Raw genomic sequence first — 15,446 nt, 5'->3', positions numbered from 1 at the left:
AAGGATTTGGAAGCTTGACATATTTGAAGAAACTATTTATGAAGGAATATGAGACTTTGGAGGAGTTTTGAAGTGGATTACCAAATTTGGTTATATTAAAATAGTTAGATTTTTTAAAGTACAAAAATTTAAAGAAGCTGCCAAAAGAATTTGGAAGCTTGACATATTTGAAGAAAATATATATGTGGAATTGTGAGGCTTTTGAAGAGTTTTCAAGTAGATTAACAAATTTGGTTGTATTGGAGGAATTGGTTTTTTGACAATGTATAAAATTAAAATGATTGCCAAAGAATTTAGAAGCTTGACATGTTTAAAGAAACTATTTATGAGGGAATGTGAGGCTTTGGAGGAGTATCTAAGTGGATTGCCAAATTTAATTATATTGGAAGAATTAAATTTTGTAAAGTGTAGAAATTTGAAGAAGTTGCTAGAAGGATTTAGAAGCTTGATATGTTTGAAGAAACTAAACATGTAGGACTATGAGGCTTTGGAAGAGATTTCAAATAGATTGCCAAATTTCATTGCATTAGAAGAATTGATTTTTTCATAATGTACAAAATCAAAGAAGTTAATAGAAGGATTTAAAAACTTGACATGTTTAAAGATACTAGGCATGAATGAATGCAAGGCTTTGGAAAAATTTCCAATTAGATTCTCAAATTTGGTTGTATTGGAAGAATTAATTTTTTCAAAGTTCAAAAATTTGAAGAAGTTGTTAGAAGGATTTGGAAACTTAACATGTTTAAAGAAACTTTTCATAAATGAATGTGAGGCTTTGGAAGAGTTTTCAAATAGATTGCCAACTTTTGTTGTATTAGAAGAATTTAATTTCTCAAAGTATAGAAATTTGAAGAAGTTATCAAAAGGGTTTGAAAGCTTGATATTTTTAAAGAAACTTTGCATAAATAAATTTGAGGCTTTAGAAGAGTTTTATAATAGATTACTTAATTTGGCTACATAAAATAAATTAAAATTTTTAGAATGAAAAAATTTGAAGAAGGTGCCTTATAGGTTTGGTAGTTTGATAGTTCTTAAAAAATTATATATATTAGAATGTGAGGCTTTAGACGAATTTTCAAATAGATTTAGAATTGGATTGAAGAGTGTGATTATTTTTAGGAACAATGTATTTTCATCATTAGATGATTATTGAAGTTTTGTTTCAAATTTGGAGGTTTTATTAAGTAAGGTTTAATTATAGATTTAATAATAAGAATATTCAAAATAGTTTTTAAATAGATTGTATAGGAGGTATTTGAATTCTTTGGTTATTAGAAATCAAAGAAATTATCTATAGAAGTTAGATACTTGACATATTTGACAAAGCTAGGTAGATAAAGATTAATGATCTTCAAGGAGTTTCAAAGTAGATTTAGAGCTTTAGTTACATTAGAATGGTTAAAGTTTCTTTATATTCATATTATTGATGAAGATATTCGAAGGATATAAAAATATTTTATATTTTAAAAAAATAGACATGTCAAAATGTCAAAATATTATACATTTTTAAGTATATTTATATATTTAATTATATTAAAATAAATAAAATTTACTAAGTATAGATTTTTTTTTGAAAAAAAAACCTAGAGCTTGACATTTATAAAGATTTGATATATCAAAAAATATCATATTCTTAAATATTTTTTAATTAGATTTTAAAATATTTTTCTTCATAGTGATTAAAAAGAAGAGCTCATTTTAGATAAGATAGATCTATATAAAGAATTTTTTATGCAATAAAAATTATTTTCTAAATCAAATATGATATATTATGCTTTTGCATTATTATCTTTTGTACTTTTAATAAATATTTAAGCATAAGTTATGTTGGTATATTTTTTTATTTTTCTTTTTATGGTTTCTATCGTAACTTAAGATATTAGTTTTAAGTTAATAGTTTAATATCTCATACATGTTATATTACCATTTTTTAGATTCAGAATTTTTTATTAAAATCTAATTAATTTGATCATATTTTTTAAAATTTATCAAATAATATGGCCTTTCATAGATATTAATATAACTAATTTGATTGACATATAATTTATAATAGTTAAATTAAGTAAAAAGAAGAAAAATAAAATTTAAATGTGAATTATTAACTTCATGTTTATCACAAAGATTATAATCTCTTAAATTCAACAATAAGTTTAAAAAAGAAAATACTCCATAAGTATGTAGACTTCATTTAGACCTATGCTAAATCAAATAAATAAAATATGGATTAATAAGATTTATACGAGATATCTTTAGTTTATACTAACTTACTATTATTTTTAAATTATTATTTTTTAATTACAAAATAATTTTATGAAATTTCATAGTTTATATATATATATATATATATATATATATATATATATATATGTATTGCTAAAACTTGTTTAGAAGGTATAGAAGTCCTAATAAGCATATTTTTAATATCAACTATTATTTCTAATTATATTTTATTATAATACTACCAATAATTCTATATAATTCTAAATACATACAATTTATAAAGCCTATTTGTAGGATTAAAGAATTAAAATAAACTTAAATTAACCACAATCAATAGTTACCACAATGAATGAATATTATCCTTATTATATATGTATTTTCTATCATAAATCTCTAAAAATAAAAAATAGTTTATGTCAAAATTCTCCTTGAAAAATTCACTTTTTTTTAAGATATTTTTTAAATCCTAAATTGTAAAGTCAAATCTTACATATTTGCAAATTTAAAGACTTTTAGACCATTATAAATTCATAGTTAGAATTACAAACATCAAAAATTTGCTACTTATCTTTTCAAATCTTTGAAAAACAAATATCAAAGTAATCTAGCATACTTATATAATCTCAAACCTTTAAATCTTAAATCCGAATTATTTAGCACTAATATTATTTTATATTAAAAATAAAAACATAAAGATCTTAAACTTCACATATAACATGCAATATTCATCAAAATCAGCAAAATATTATGCTTCAAGGATTTTTGGAAACATTTAGTGTACTTGTTGGAACTGATATTGCTGCCAAAGAGTTGGATGTAAATGATGTACATTTAGTAATTTAGATATTTGATTTCTCTTATTTGATAAATATCATTTTTTCTTATTTCAAACCTTATCTATTAGAGATTCAACACTAGCCGTTTAATCAATATGTCGTGTTTCTTTTACAATGTGAATCTCCTTATCATGCAAAAACCTACATTCATTAGTCTATTCAGACATAAAGTGTTGAAATTATTGATGTTTCTATAATTTGTTTTTATCAAAAGGAAAATTATATGGTTCCTGAAATCAAAAGAAGGTAAGATTTAAGTTTGAAAAAATTGCTACCTCTTAATTCTTAAACATTACTAAGACAAGGAGCAATATCACAATAAATAATATGCTTGTTATGTCTAATACTAAGGTGCCTTTATTTTGTCAAGTAGGTAAGGATTTTGTGGAGAGCAATGGTTTGTCCATTTTGGATATCTTTGCTAAGGCCATTACTAAAATTTCAAATCAAATAGAGTTAAAAAAAAGATCTTTGGTTACATTCCATGATTATTCTACTACCATAATCCTCAAGGCAAATACATCAATGTATTCTTCTATATATGCATTTAATTATCTACAAAATTTCTTACCTAAAATCATTATTGATGAAGTTAGATATATGAATTTTATTATTGATAGGAAGGGAGAAGTGTTTGACATCCTGTCAAAAAATATAGATGAATTTATAGCTAAACAAACAGGTAAAAATTTCATAGTCAAAGTCTTGGACACTTTATATGAGTTGTAAGTAAAGTTAGACTATAGTAACAGTGAAGATAGAAATTTTAGTAGAAGAGGCTGGTAAGGTCAAAGAGGCTTTAGAGGAAGAGATGGTGGTTATGGTGGTAATTGAGGTGGAAATAGAGGTAGATGTGGCAGTGGTTGTTTAAATCATAGTTGATGTTACCTAATTTTTTTGGCCTTCATTAAGAGACTCTATAAGTTAAGCTAATGTTTCTTCATTCTAAACTTCATTTGAATAGTTCAAAGCTTCAATAAAATATCACCACAATTTTTGTAGATAGGATCTTATAGACTAATATCATTTAGGTGAATGAGACAATTATAGAAATACTAGCTAATAAAACTAATACGACCAGACTTAACCTTCCATGTTTGAATAACATACAAATCATAATACTTTTTATAAATCAATTCCATTGATTCATATGAATCATGATTATAATTTGTAAATGAAAGATTAATTACATGATTTATTTTTGATACTAAAAATACTAAAATCATGCCAATTATATAAAGCAAAGAAAACCAGATTATTAGTGCTAAAGATCAATAATTTTATCAATTGGTTAAGATATGATAAAATCTAAAAAGAAGATATTATGCCTATTTTTTCATTATTACATCAATTTGTATTTAATGTCCAATGATAATATGCCAATAGAGATGCATTTGGTAGACATTGAAGGAATATGAATTAGGTTGGAAATTACCACAACTCAAATGCCATACCTAAGTACCATTTCATTTCCTCAATTATGGAAATACTAACTCATCTAATCTTTAATGTAGCCTTTCTTCAAGCATGAGCTTAGACTTTGATCTCATCTACTAACAAAAAAATTTCCAACTATCTTAAATGATTCTCAAATATAGCTTTTGTGGGTGTTGACTAATTACCAATTTTCAAACTATTCCATGCAATTAATATTTATCCTAATTTTAGTTAGTTCAATTCTATTATAATATTATTTTAAAATAACTATAGAAATTTTGAGAATTTTAGTAGGATAAATTGGACATAATGCATAGCCCTATTTTGTAATTGGATAGATTTCATAAAATCAATCCCTCTTTTGCATACTAACAAAATCTAAATAGATATAGCATAGGTATATTGGAGTCTATTATCAATAAATCTTCAAAAGAAATGATAAATAATTTTGAATTCAATTTTATCATAGAAAAATAATAATTGAGATTCATTTAATATTATTATATTTTTTTGACAAGTGTTACAAATTAATAAGTTGCATCAATAGAAAAGTATTTTCTTAAGAATAGAATCCAAAGTTTATTATCAAGATCAAAGAAGAAGCATTTCTTAATATTACATTCTTGCTAAGTCTTCTCAAAATATTATCTTTTTTCTACTCTAAAAGAATAACTTGTTACAAATGAAATAACACAATACAAAATATCCTGCAACCTTTAGCACTGTAAAGATCTTTATTGTGGCAACTTCAATTTTAAGAACAAGCAACAAAACAATTTCATTAGTTAAATTTATTAGATCTTTACATTTTCACATATAGAAGCAAGGGCAAATTGTGGAAGTCTAAATACCTCTAGGATATTGATAGCAACATCATAATCAGATACTTGAAAAGACAAGTGAGGTCCTTGCCATAAAGTAAAAATATCAGTGGTACATTAGACAAAGAAGACATTGATTAAAATTTGAATAGGTGTTTCAATTTATATAAAACAGCACCAAAAATAAACAAAAATTGTGGTCACAATGTATTATTTGTAGTTAAAAACACTCTAATCTTATATTGTAAATAAGTGAGGTTTCTTCAAAGGCTCATACATATAGCATTCATAGACCATATTAAGTAAAAAGTCATATACTTGGCATCAATAGGTACTACAAAATGGCTCTCTAGCAACCACAACTTGGGGATCTTTTTCTACTACATGGAACAAATAGATTGGCATCAAATATAGCCATGTGACATTGAAGTCTCTAAATGATTGAGGTATTTTTAATTTTTAAAATCTGAATACTTATAAATCATGAATTAGACTTTTAAAATTCAAAAATTATATCCTATGAAGTTAGATTAGGTCAAGATAGCAATCTAGTGATGTGCAACACTTGACGGTTAGCAAATAACTTATACTAAAATTGTTATTATAATTGAATAAATAAACTTATCAACTCAATAATTTGAATTTTTATTCTACTTAAAAGAACACTGATTTGATAATAGAAATTGTGGTCACAAATTATAGGTGAAATAAAGCATAATAAAATTGCATACTTAGAGACAAGGTACTTGCTAGTAAAAATCTGCCAAACAATTTACATCAGAGGTTTTACAAGGAATGTCAAGCAAATGGATGCCCTGAAATAATAATGCGTTTCTTATAGCTAAGTCCACATTATCATGCATGTATTATTAATATTAGTATAGAAGTAAAATAAACATCATATTTCTTAGAATCAATATAAGCTAGAAGATTTCAATATACATGCAACAAAATGATAGCTTTTTAATAGGTGACTATGAGTTTCAAAGAGTTCTACTTCACATGGATTTAAGCTTTTCAAAAACAAACTTCAGTGACTGGGTACAAAGGACACTATAATTGACTAAAATGATCAATGGGAATAAATTTAAATTTATTATCTAATTACAAGAATTTATAAATTTTTTACCTATATAATGTGTGATTCACTGTAATGCTAAGACACTCAAAGGTGACTTCAATAATAAACTTTTGCAATGTAATCATAAATATTATTGAGATTCTTTTATTAGAAATTCTAGGATTATTGTCTTACTAGTATGAAGTATCAAAGTTAACTCTCACTAAAAATAATAATTTCAAATTTATAACAATTTAAGTGTATTTTTCTTAAATTGACTATTCAATCCAATATGCTCATGTGCTACTTAAACACTATTGCAACATCTATACATCCAATGGCAAAAAAATTTTCAATCATCTTGATAGTAATTGATGGTATACTTCAAATACTATTCTAAAATTTGATTCATTTGTTGCATTTATTCATTACTTTGAGGATGAAAATAAATAAATAAATAAATAAATTACTATCTTCAATATTTTGAAAAGAATTTCTAAAATGTTAATATAAATTGTATCTCTTTATTTAATATTATATTTCTTAAAAATCTATAATAGCAATAGATGTTGTAAAAGATACACTTAAATTCTAACAAATCTTAAATAAGAAATTAACAAAAAAATTTATACTATTTCAAATTTATAACAATTTAAGTGTATACAATAAAATTCTAACAAATCTTAAATAAGAAATTAACAAACATACATATTTTTTTTAAATCAAATTTACTAATTGAAAAATAATGCTCCTAAACTACTCAAATGTTGGCTGCCTTCTTTCTCAAAATAAATAAAATGATAGATTAACAAATTTTTACTTACAAATATATTACAACATTTATAAAATTCTCAAATTTATATTTATATTTATATTTTTTAAAATTCAAATCTACTAAATACATTTCTTACTTTGAAAAGCCTTCAAAACTCAATATGCCTTCAAATCATATGAAATCAACTTATAAACATCTTTTCATAAGTCTATTCTTTAATCCCACTCTTCAAACATCCAAAGAACTCCAAAATTGCTGTAGGTACATGGTTTTAAGCCTTAGGATTTGATTTCAACTTTGATTTACATTTTGTCCTCTCTAAATATCAATTCTTGATATTTTGAGGTAATTTTTGCTAAAACCTATTCTTAACTTCTTTCTAAAGATGCTTTTATTAAGCATTTATCTCATTTATTTTGATTTGGCTTCTTTATGTTTCTATAAAGTAAATAGAAGTTACTTCTATAAGAAGACACCATTATCACTTATTAATTTTATTAATTTATTATTTATTATTTATATTTATAATATAATTTTTTTAAAATATTTTCATTCAAGTTCTTCTATAATATAATTTGAAATTTTATTTTAATAAAGATCTTATAGTAATTGACAAATTTTAAAAAATATTGTATGTCTCTTATTGTTCTTAGAATCTTTTAATCCATGATAATTTGGACTTTTTTAGGATCCATCATAAGGCTATTATTTGAAATGATATATCTTAAGAAATCAAATTAAATAATATAAAATATATATATACTTTTTCATCTTGGCATATAATCGTATATCTTCAAGTTTTTTTAATATACAACAAACATAAAATTCATACTCTTTTGTATTCTAAAATTAAATTAAAATATTATTTAAATAATACTTAATAAAATCATAAAAAAATTATAAAAAAATATCATTTATTAGATGTTGAAAAATAGCTGGTGCATTTTTGAATTCCAAAAGCATGGCATTATATTCACAATATCTATACCTAATTTGAAATAGTATCTTCTATTCATCTCTTTCTTTAATGCATATTAAGTTATATGTTTTTTGTAGATCTATTTTTGTATAGTTCTTTGCTTGATTGAGATGATTAGAAAGTCCTAAAATCAAAAGTAGAGAATACATATTCTTAATAGTAATCTTATTGAGTCTTTGATCATCTACATACATTTACAAAGATTTATTTTTTTTCTTCACAAATAAGATAGGAGTTCATATTAGAAATTTAGAGTAGCTTATGAAATTTTTAATCAAATTTTTAATCAAATTTTTGTCAATATATTCTTTAAGTGTAATCAATTATTTCTATAATAATTTATAAATTGGTTCAAATTGCAATTGAATTTCGTCTTAAAAATCAATTGAACAATCATAGGAATGATGCTATAGAAGAATATTTCTATTTTTTTCTTAAAAAAGTCTTGATTATCTTGATATTAACTTATAATACTACTTAAAATCTTTCTACCATCAAAAATAAATATGGCATATATAGCAAAATGTGACCTTTCTTTTGTAGCATGCATGGAAGCTCTTATACCTATGAAGAAAGATTTGATTGTATTGAATTTACAGATTTTTACTTGACCATCAAAATTTTAAATTAAACTATAAGAAAATCATAGTTATAAGAATTCTAATTTATTTAAGAGTTATACTTCTTTAGCCACAATAATCCTAAAATAACTAAATTGGAAAGAAATCTAATTATATTAAATATTTCTAAGCTATTATAATCTTTAATTGATGTATTAAAAATAATAGTTTTATAGATAACATCTCTAAAGAAAAATAAATGATTATCTATAATTTCTATATGCACATATTTAGTTTTTTTTACTAAAAATATTTTTGATTTTTTAACAAAATCTTTGTCTATAAAAAAAAGCCAATACTCTTAAATCTAATAAAGCAAAAAAATTGTAATTTTTAGGTCCTAAAAAAACTTCTATTATAAAGCAAGGTGAAGGATCTGAAGAGAAAATAAGATCTTTATTGCATATTATATAAGATTTCAACCGCACAATCCTTAATATGATTGAAAAAATTTGTTTTTCAACACATTGTTCTATTTGGCTACCATACTCCTCATTTTGTGATTATGTTGCTTCTTTGGATAATGTTGAGCAGTGTGCTTAGGCTTTCTATAATAAATCACAAATCTCCTTGACAATGTGAAGTTTTTTTTTGCCTTATAAGAAATTTAAAATTTATTGTGTCAATTTACATAAGCTTTGATCTTGATGAATAAGCTTATGAAAATTAAGATATTATTGTTATAACTTAACTTATATTTTTTTCAATCAAATCTTTATTCTTGGAGTCTTTTAAAAAGTCAAATGCTGCATTGAATGGCTTAAGCAATGAATTACTTTAAAAAGTCTACTTTTGGCATTATCAACAATAAATCTTTAATATTATCTTTCAATCTATATCAAAATTGATTGATAAGGGCTTTTTCATTCCAATCTATGTTACAAACAAGGTTTTAGAATTAAATGATATATATGGTAGCTAAATATAATTTTTATTTCAAAGATAAAAAATTTAGATTTTTCTATCTTTTTTTAATTATTTTTTCCAAATGTGGCCATAAATATTTTGAAAATAAATTCAGATCGTAAAAGAGTCATAAATTGTTTTTCATCAAAAATACAAACTAAGAAAAAGTACTCATATATAGAAGTGCATCTATAAATCCAATTTGAGTAAATCCATCAAAGTATTAGGAAAGATATAATCTTACGTAGAGCTTCACTTATTATAGAAATTTTCAAAACTTTGAACTTGTTCTATCAAACTTTTCTAGCATACTTATCTTTACCTCTTTTATACTTATAATAGCAAGACTTTTTGGATTCAATTATAAACTTGATCTACTTATTAATTTCAATTGCATAACTTTTTATAATAGACTTTAACCATCAATGTTGACTTCTTCCAAAAGTATAAGAATACTACCTCTATGATTGATATTAAAAATATGTGAAATTTCTATCCTACAAGTAATGATAAGCTTTTGAAGATCTATAATGGTTACAAATCTATTCTCACTTTTGCTCAAAATAGCATCTATAATTTATTTTTTTATAGATAATTCAAAAGAAATCTATAAATTAATTTAAAAGAAGGTCATCCACACTTCTATTACTAAATGAAAATTTTGATAATGAGAGTAGGTTTTCTTTCTTTTAAAAAAAATTAATATTAAAAAAATTAAATATTAATTTAAAATTGTAAAATATTCAATCTTCAAAATATAATAATAGAAATAGAATAATCCACTCACTTCTAAAATAAAATAAGAACAATGAGTTACGACTCTTGTCAAATTATTAACGACATAATTCTCAAAGAATCAAAGAATCAATGTACTCTTATGTCATTCGAAAAGAATAAATAATCACTTAAATATGGTATAATATAAATCTAAAATAGCTATTTTCAAAGAAAAAAAATTTACAATCTCTTGAAAAAAAACTAAAAGGCTTCATTTTTGTCTCTATATATATTATCTAACTAGGAATTATGTGGCAATGTTTTATAGGACCTCTAACACATATTTAACTTATAAGACATATATCTAACTTATAAGAAAAGTTTCTTATGTGCGCACTATATGATTAGCTTATATCACGAGCTACCAATACATACAATACAAGGCTAATTTGTAGATTAAGTTTTTAATCTATCAATCAATTACAAATATAGAAAAAATATAATCTAAATTTATAAAGCTTTTAAAAAGTTTTATCATAAGATATTATTAAATCTATCTATCTTTATCTTCTACTTAATATTATTTACTTAAGCAAATATGTATGTCTATGACAACAAATTATCTAAGAAGAATTAAGCAACTCTTAATAATTCTTTTATATATATATATATATATATATATATATGTTTTTGGATTCTAATCATCAAGCTGTAGAATCTCAAAATATGCTACATAAATTTTGCACTCCCTTCAAGTTCCAACTTTTATTATTTATATTTTATTTTTTTCTAATTTTAGTAACTTGAATAATTATTTTTTCTTCCATTCTTATAGTATTTATTTCTAATATGCTCTATACTATATATAGAGACTTATTATATTATTAAATTTGTAGTATTGGAATTTTAATTTTATAAGAAAATTCCTAATTTAAATAGGATTTTAAATCTCTCTAATCAATTTATTTTTATTTTTATAAATATTAGATTTTGAAGCTTTAATTTTTTTAAAGAAATTTTTGACAAGAAGCTCAAACAAACTTTGATATTTTCCCTTTTTTTTTCTTTTTTTTTCTATCTCAGTCTTTTTTTGGAGATGGAGATTGTAGTGATCTTTTACTACAATCCCTACTATTTTGCAGCATAGTTATAAATTTCAATTGATGTTGGCTCTTTTTTGGTAGTTGCTGGTTGTTTTTCTTGTACAATAGTTGTTAAAAGAGTGTCAAAGCTTTCTAATTTAATTTTTTTTATCTTAGAGGTGTATGAAAATATTACAATTATAATTATTGTAATACTTTATTTTTTCTTATCTTATTGCTATGATGTGGCAAAGAGTTTAGAGATTTAATTATATGGATGCAGTATTATTATAGCAACTATAGTAGGATAGTATCAATTAAATCATTTGCTTACTTAAAAATAATTATTATTTAGTATAGAAAATTTCTAATTAATTGGGTTGTTTCTAAAGCAATTCAAGATTTGGATTTTTTTTTCTTCTTGATCTTTACAATTTTGAACTTTGATTTTTTTTCTTAGCCTTATTTCTATGGCAATTGGCTTTAGAATGTACTACACAATATATTAAGAGCTTATGATTCTACAGAGTTGTGACAATAGTTATAAAGAGGATCCTCAACTAGTAGTAGCATTGAATCTTTCATCAAGGTTATTTTTTAAAGGTAGTATGGCTCATTCAACATCATTTTTATCTTTTTATCTTTGTTCTACAAAAAAATTCCTAGATTATCGAGATTCTATTTACATTGCAATTTTGGTGGTTCTATTTGGCTTAGTTAAAGTCATGCCATTACATGTGATGTAGAAGGATGGCTTAGCATCATTATTTTGGTATTGGTAGTCTTAGTGACCAAAAAAATCTATTTTTTCTTATTACTATTTTTATCATAAGAATTATCCATTATCAATGGCAATGAAGTGTTGATAAGATCTTTATGGCTTTTACTTCACTTTAATAATAATACTTATAGTTCCAACACTTGAAGTAGCTAGCTTGTATAGATTTTTTTTTTCTTAAAGTGCAAAAGATTGTAGTGATATTAATAGATTTTTTTTGTTTTAACACTAATCTATCTCTCTTAAATTAGATTTTTTTTCTTTATTATTCATCATTGATAGTGTTCTTATTGTTATATTCCTTTCTTTTAGTATTGTTAATTTTTTTTATTTTAGAAGTTATCAAACACTTGAGCTCTAATTATTATCACAACTAATTCATTTTTGTCAAGTTTTGATCCTCTTTAATTTTCTAAATTATTTGTAATTTTTTTATATTATGGATTGTTCCAAGCTATTGTAGGTCCACTTTGATTAGTAATTAATAGGACAATGGTTATGTTTTTGTATTAGAGTAATGGTTCTTTTTTGCAAAAATCTATGACAAAGCCTTAATTGGAATTCATAAAGTAGTTTCATAACCATGGTATATTCACTTCTATATAGTGCTTTGATTAGTGGTGAGGTTGTATCAACTATTTGTTTTCCAAACTATTAACCATGGACTTGCTTTGTGATTCTCCTACAAGGATTGGAACTTTGTCTTAATTTGTGGTGATTCTATTGAATTAAAGGCCTTGGTGGCTTGTCTACTAATTGGTATGATAATATTTTTTTAGGTGAATATATACTTTAATATCAAATATGCATAGATATGAGAGGTCTGATTTTTTATTAGTACAAGCTTCTTTTAATGTCTTTACAATGAAAGATTTGGTTGGTCATCAAATGTGTAAGTATGCAATGGTGCAAATGACTTTAGATCATAAATGTTCAAAAAGACTACTTTAATAAAGTAGACAGCATACAATTTTATAAAGAGAGAGCAATATTTTGTTCCACAATGTTGTTGTTCTAAAGTATATATAATTAAATTATTTGATATGTAATATTGTGTATTTTATAAAAGGTTGTAATCACTTTGAAGACGCATATTTTGTCATTGTTAATACAAAAGGTGTACAATTTCATCTTGATAATTATCTCAGACTGTATTTTGAATTTCTAGAATTTGAAAAGTAATTGATCATTGATTTTGATAAAAGAGACAATGATATGTCAATTATAGTTGTCAATAAAGGTGACAAAGTATTGAACATCATTATAAGCTTGTGTATAAAATAGGCCACAAATAATAGTATATACAAGGTAGAAATATTGATGCAAAGAAATTTCTTCCAAGCTTATTTATTATTGTAGCATATGTTATACACATATTTTAACTTGTGATAATTGTACCAATTATATGACCAAATTTTGATGTAAAAGTTCATATGATGAATCAAAGCTCAGATGGCCTAGTCTACAATGCTAAAGAAATATACAATCTAATTCTTGATTTTTTTTTGGATTTTGAATCTTATGGCGATTGGTATAATAAATAAAAAGCTAATATAGTCCTCTATTGTGATTCTAGTAGCTATGACAAGCACATGTTTTGTAGAAATATTGCTAATGATGCATATATTCTTTATGAACTATAGTAAGTAGCCTTTAGTAGAGATGCATCCAATTGAAAGAAAATTTTATTATATGCTAAGAATATATAGCACGTTATCACGTTGAAAAGTGGTGTAGTATATAAAAATAGTATAAAATATTATATAAATTTAGATTTGAGATTTTGAAGAATTTTTTATCTTTTTATAAACTTTTCAAAAATCTCTCACTCACTTTGAAAGGAATTACTATGAAGTAGTAGTATCTTTTTGGATAAAAAAAGAACCAACCTCTCTTTAGGGTTTTTCTTTGGAAGTTTTCTCAGAGTGTAATTTGAATTTGGATTTGAGATTTTAAAATTTTATTTCTTTCTTTGTAAGCTTTCCAAAAATCTCACACTTATCCTAAGAGAAGTTATTATAAAGCACTGTTACTTTTTTGGATAAAAAAAGAGCCAACTATTCTTCACGATTTTGTTTTGGAGGTTTTTTCAAAGAATATTTGAAATTTGGATTTGAGACTTTAAAGAGTCATTTCTCTCTTTATAAGCTTTTTAAAAAGCTTTGACTTGCTTGAAGACGAATTAGTATGAAGTTGTGGTGCCTTTTTTTTTAATAAAGAGAAGTTAGTTATTTTGTATTAATATGATCTATGGCTTTGTTTTCTCATAAAGTATATTATAAAAAAATTTAGGATGTGAGATTTTGTATATATACATAAGAACTGAGTAGCTCTTCAAAGAGCCATTACATGCTCAAATCTAATGAAGTATGAAGCTAAGGCATCTATTTGAGTGAAGAAGAGATGTCAGCTGTCACATATTATCAAGAGCTACCATATACATATGAGGTGGTGGAGTTCATTTTAATAAAAGATAGTATTTGACCATGTCTAATTGCACCCAAAAACCTTATATTTAATATAATAGTCTTGGACTATAAAGTTGTAACATTATTCTCAATTTGTGTTGTGAATAAGAATAGTGGTATGCTTCAATAAATTGACTTCAATAGATTCAATGAGACAAATCTTAATGATATCTTTTATATTAGTCTTCAAACTACTTAAGAGAAGTATTGCATTGGCATGCTTCTAGTCTACAAGGTTTGCTTGCATTTTGCTTCCCCTACATTTATTGAGTTGATTGAGTTTGTTGTCAAGATTCTTTATTTGTTCTATAGTTTTTTTGAATTCACACCTTTTTTTTTTTTATCAAGTTTGTGTTCTTTCTTGTAACTACAAATATTGTCCAAATGAGAGTGTTTTGATTGATTTTCTTGTTTCAAAACTTTGATTTGAAATTTGTACCTCTTAAAGTTATTTCTACTTATGGTTGTACAATCCCTTGATTGTTATTGGTAATTGACTCTTGGTGTATGTGGTCTTGCCATTAGATTTGAAGTTTGATGTTGTCCATCCAATTTCTTCATGTAAAGTGCTCCACTTCTTATATCTTTATATTTATAACACTTATATAGGTTGTGGAGTCTGCCTAGAATAATAATCAATGTATCTTTTACTAATTCCTTTATTGCTGATAGGACTAGTTTTCTACAATCAACTTCAGCTTCTCTAACATCTTTTTTTGTAGTTGGAGCATTGCAATAAGCCCACAT

Source organism: Physcomitrium patens, chromosome 10 (assembly GCF_059467195.1).
Source record: "Physcomitrium patens ecotype Gransden chromosome 10, ASM5946719v1, whole genome shotgun sequence".
NCBI classification, from domain to species: domain Eukaryota; kingdom Viridiplantae; phylum Streptophyta; class Bryopsida; order Funariales; family Funariaceae; genus Physcomitrium; species Physcomitrium patens.
Note: the sequence above shows the minus strand (reverse complement) of the source record.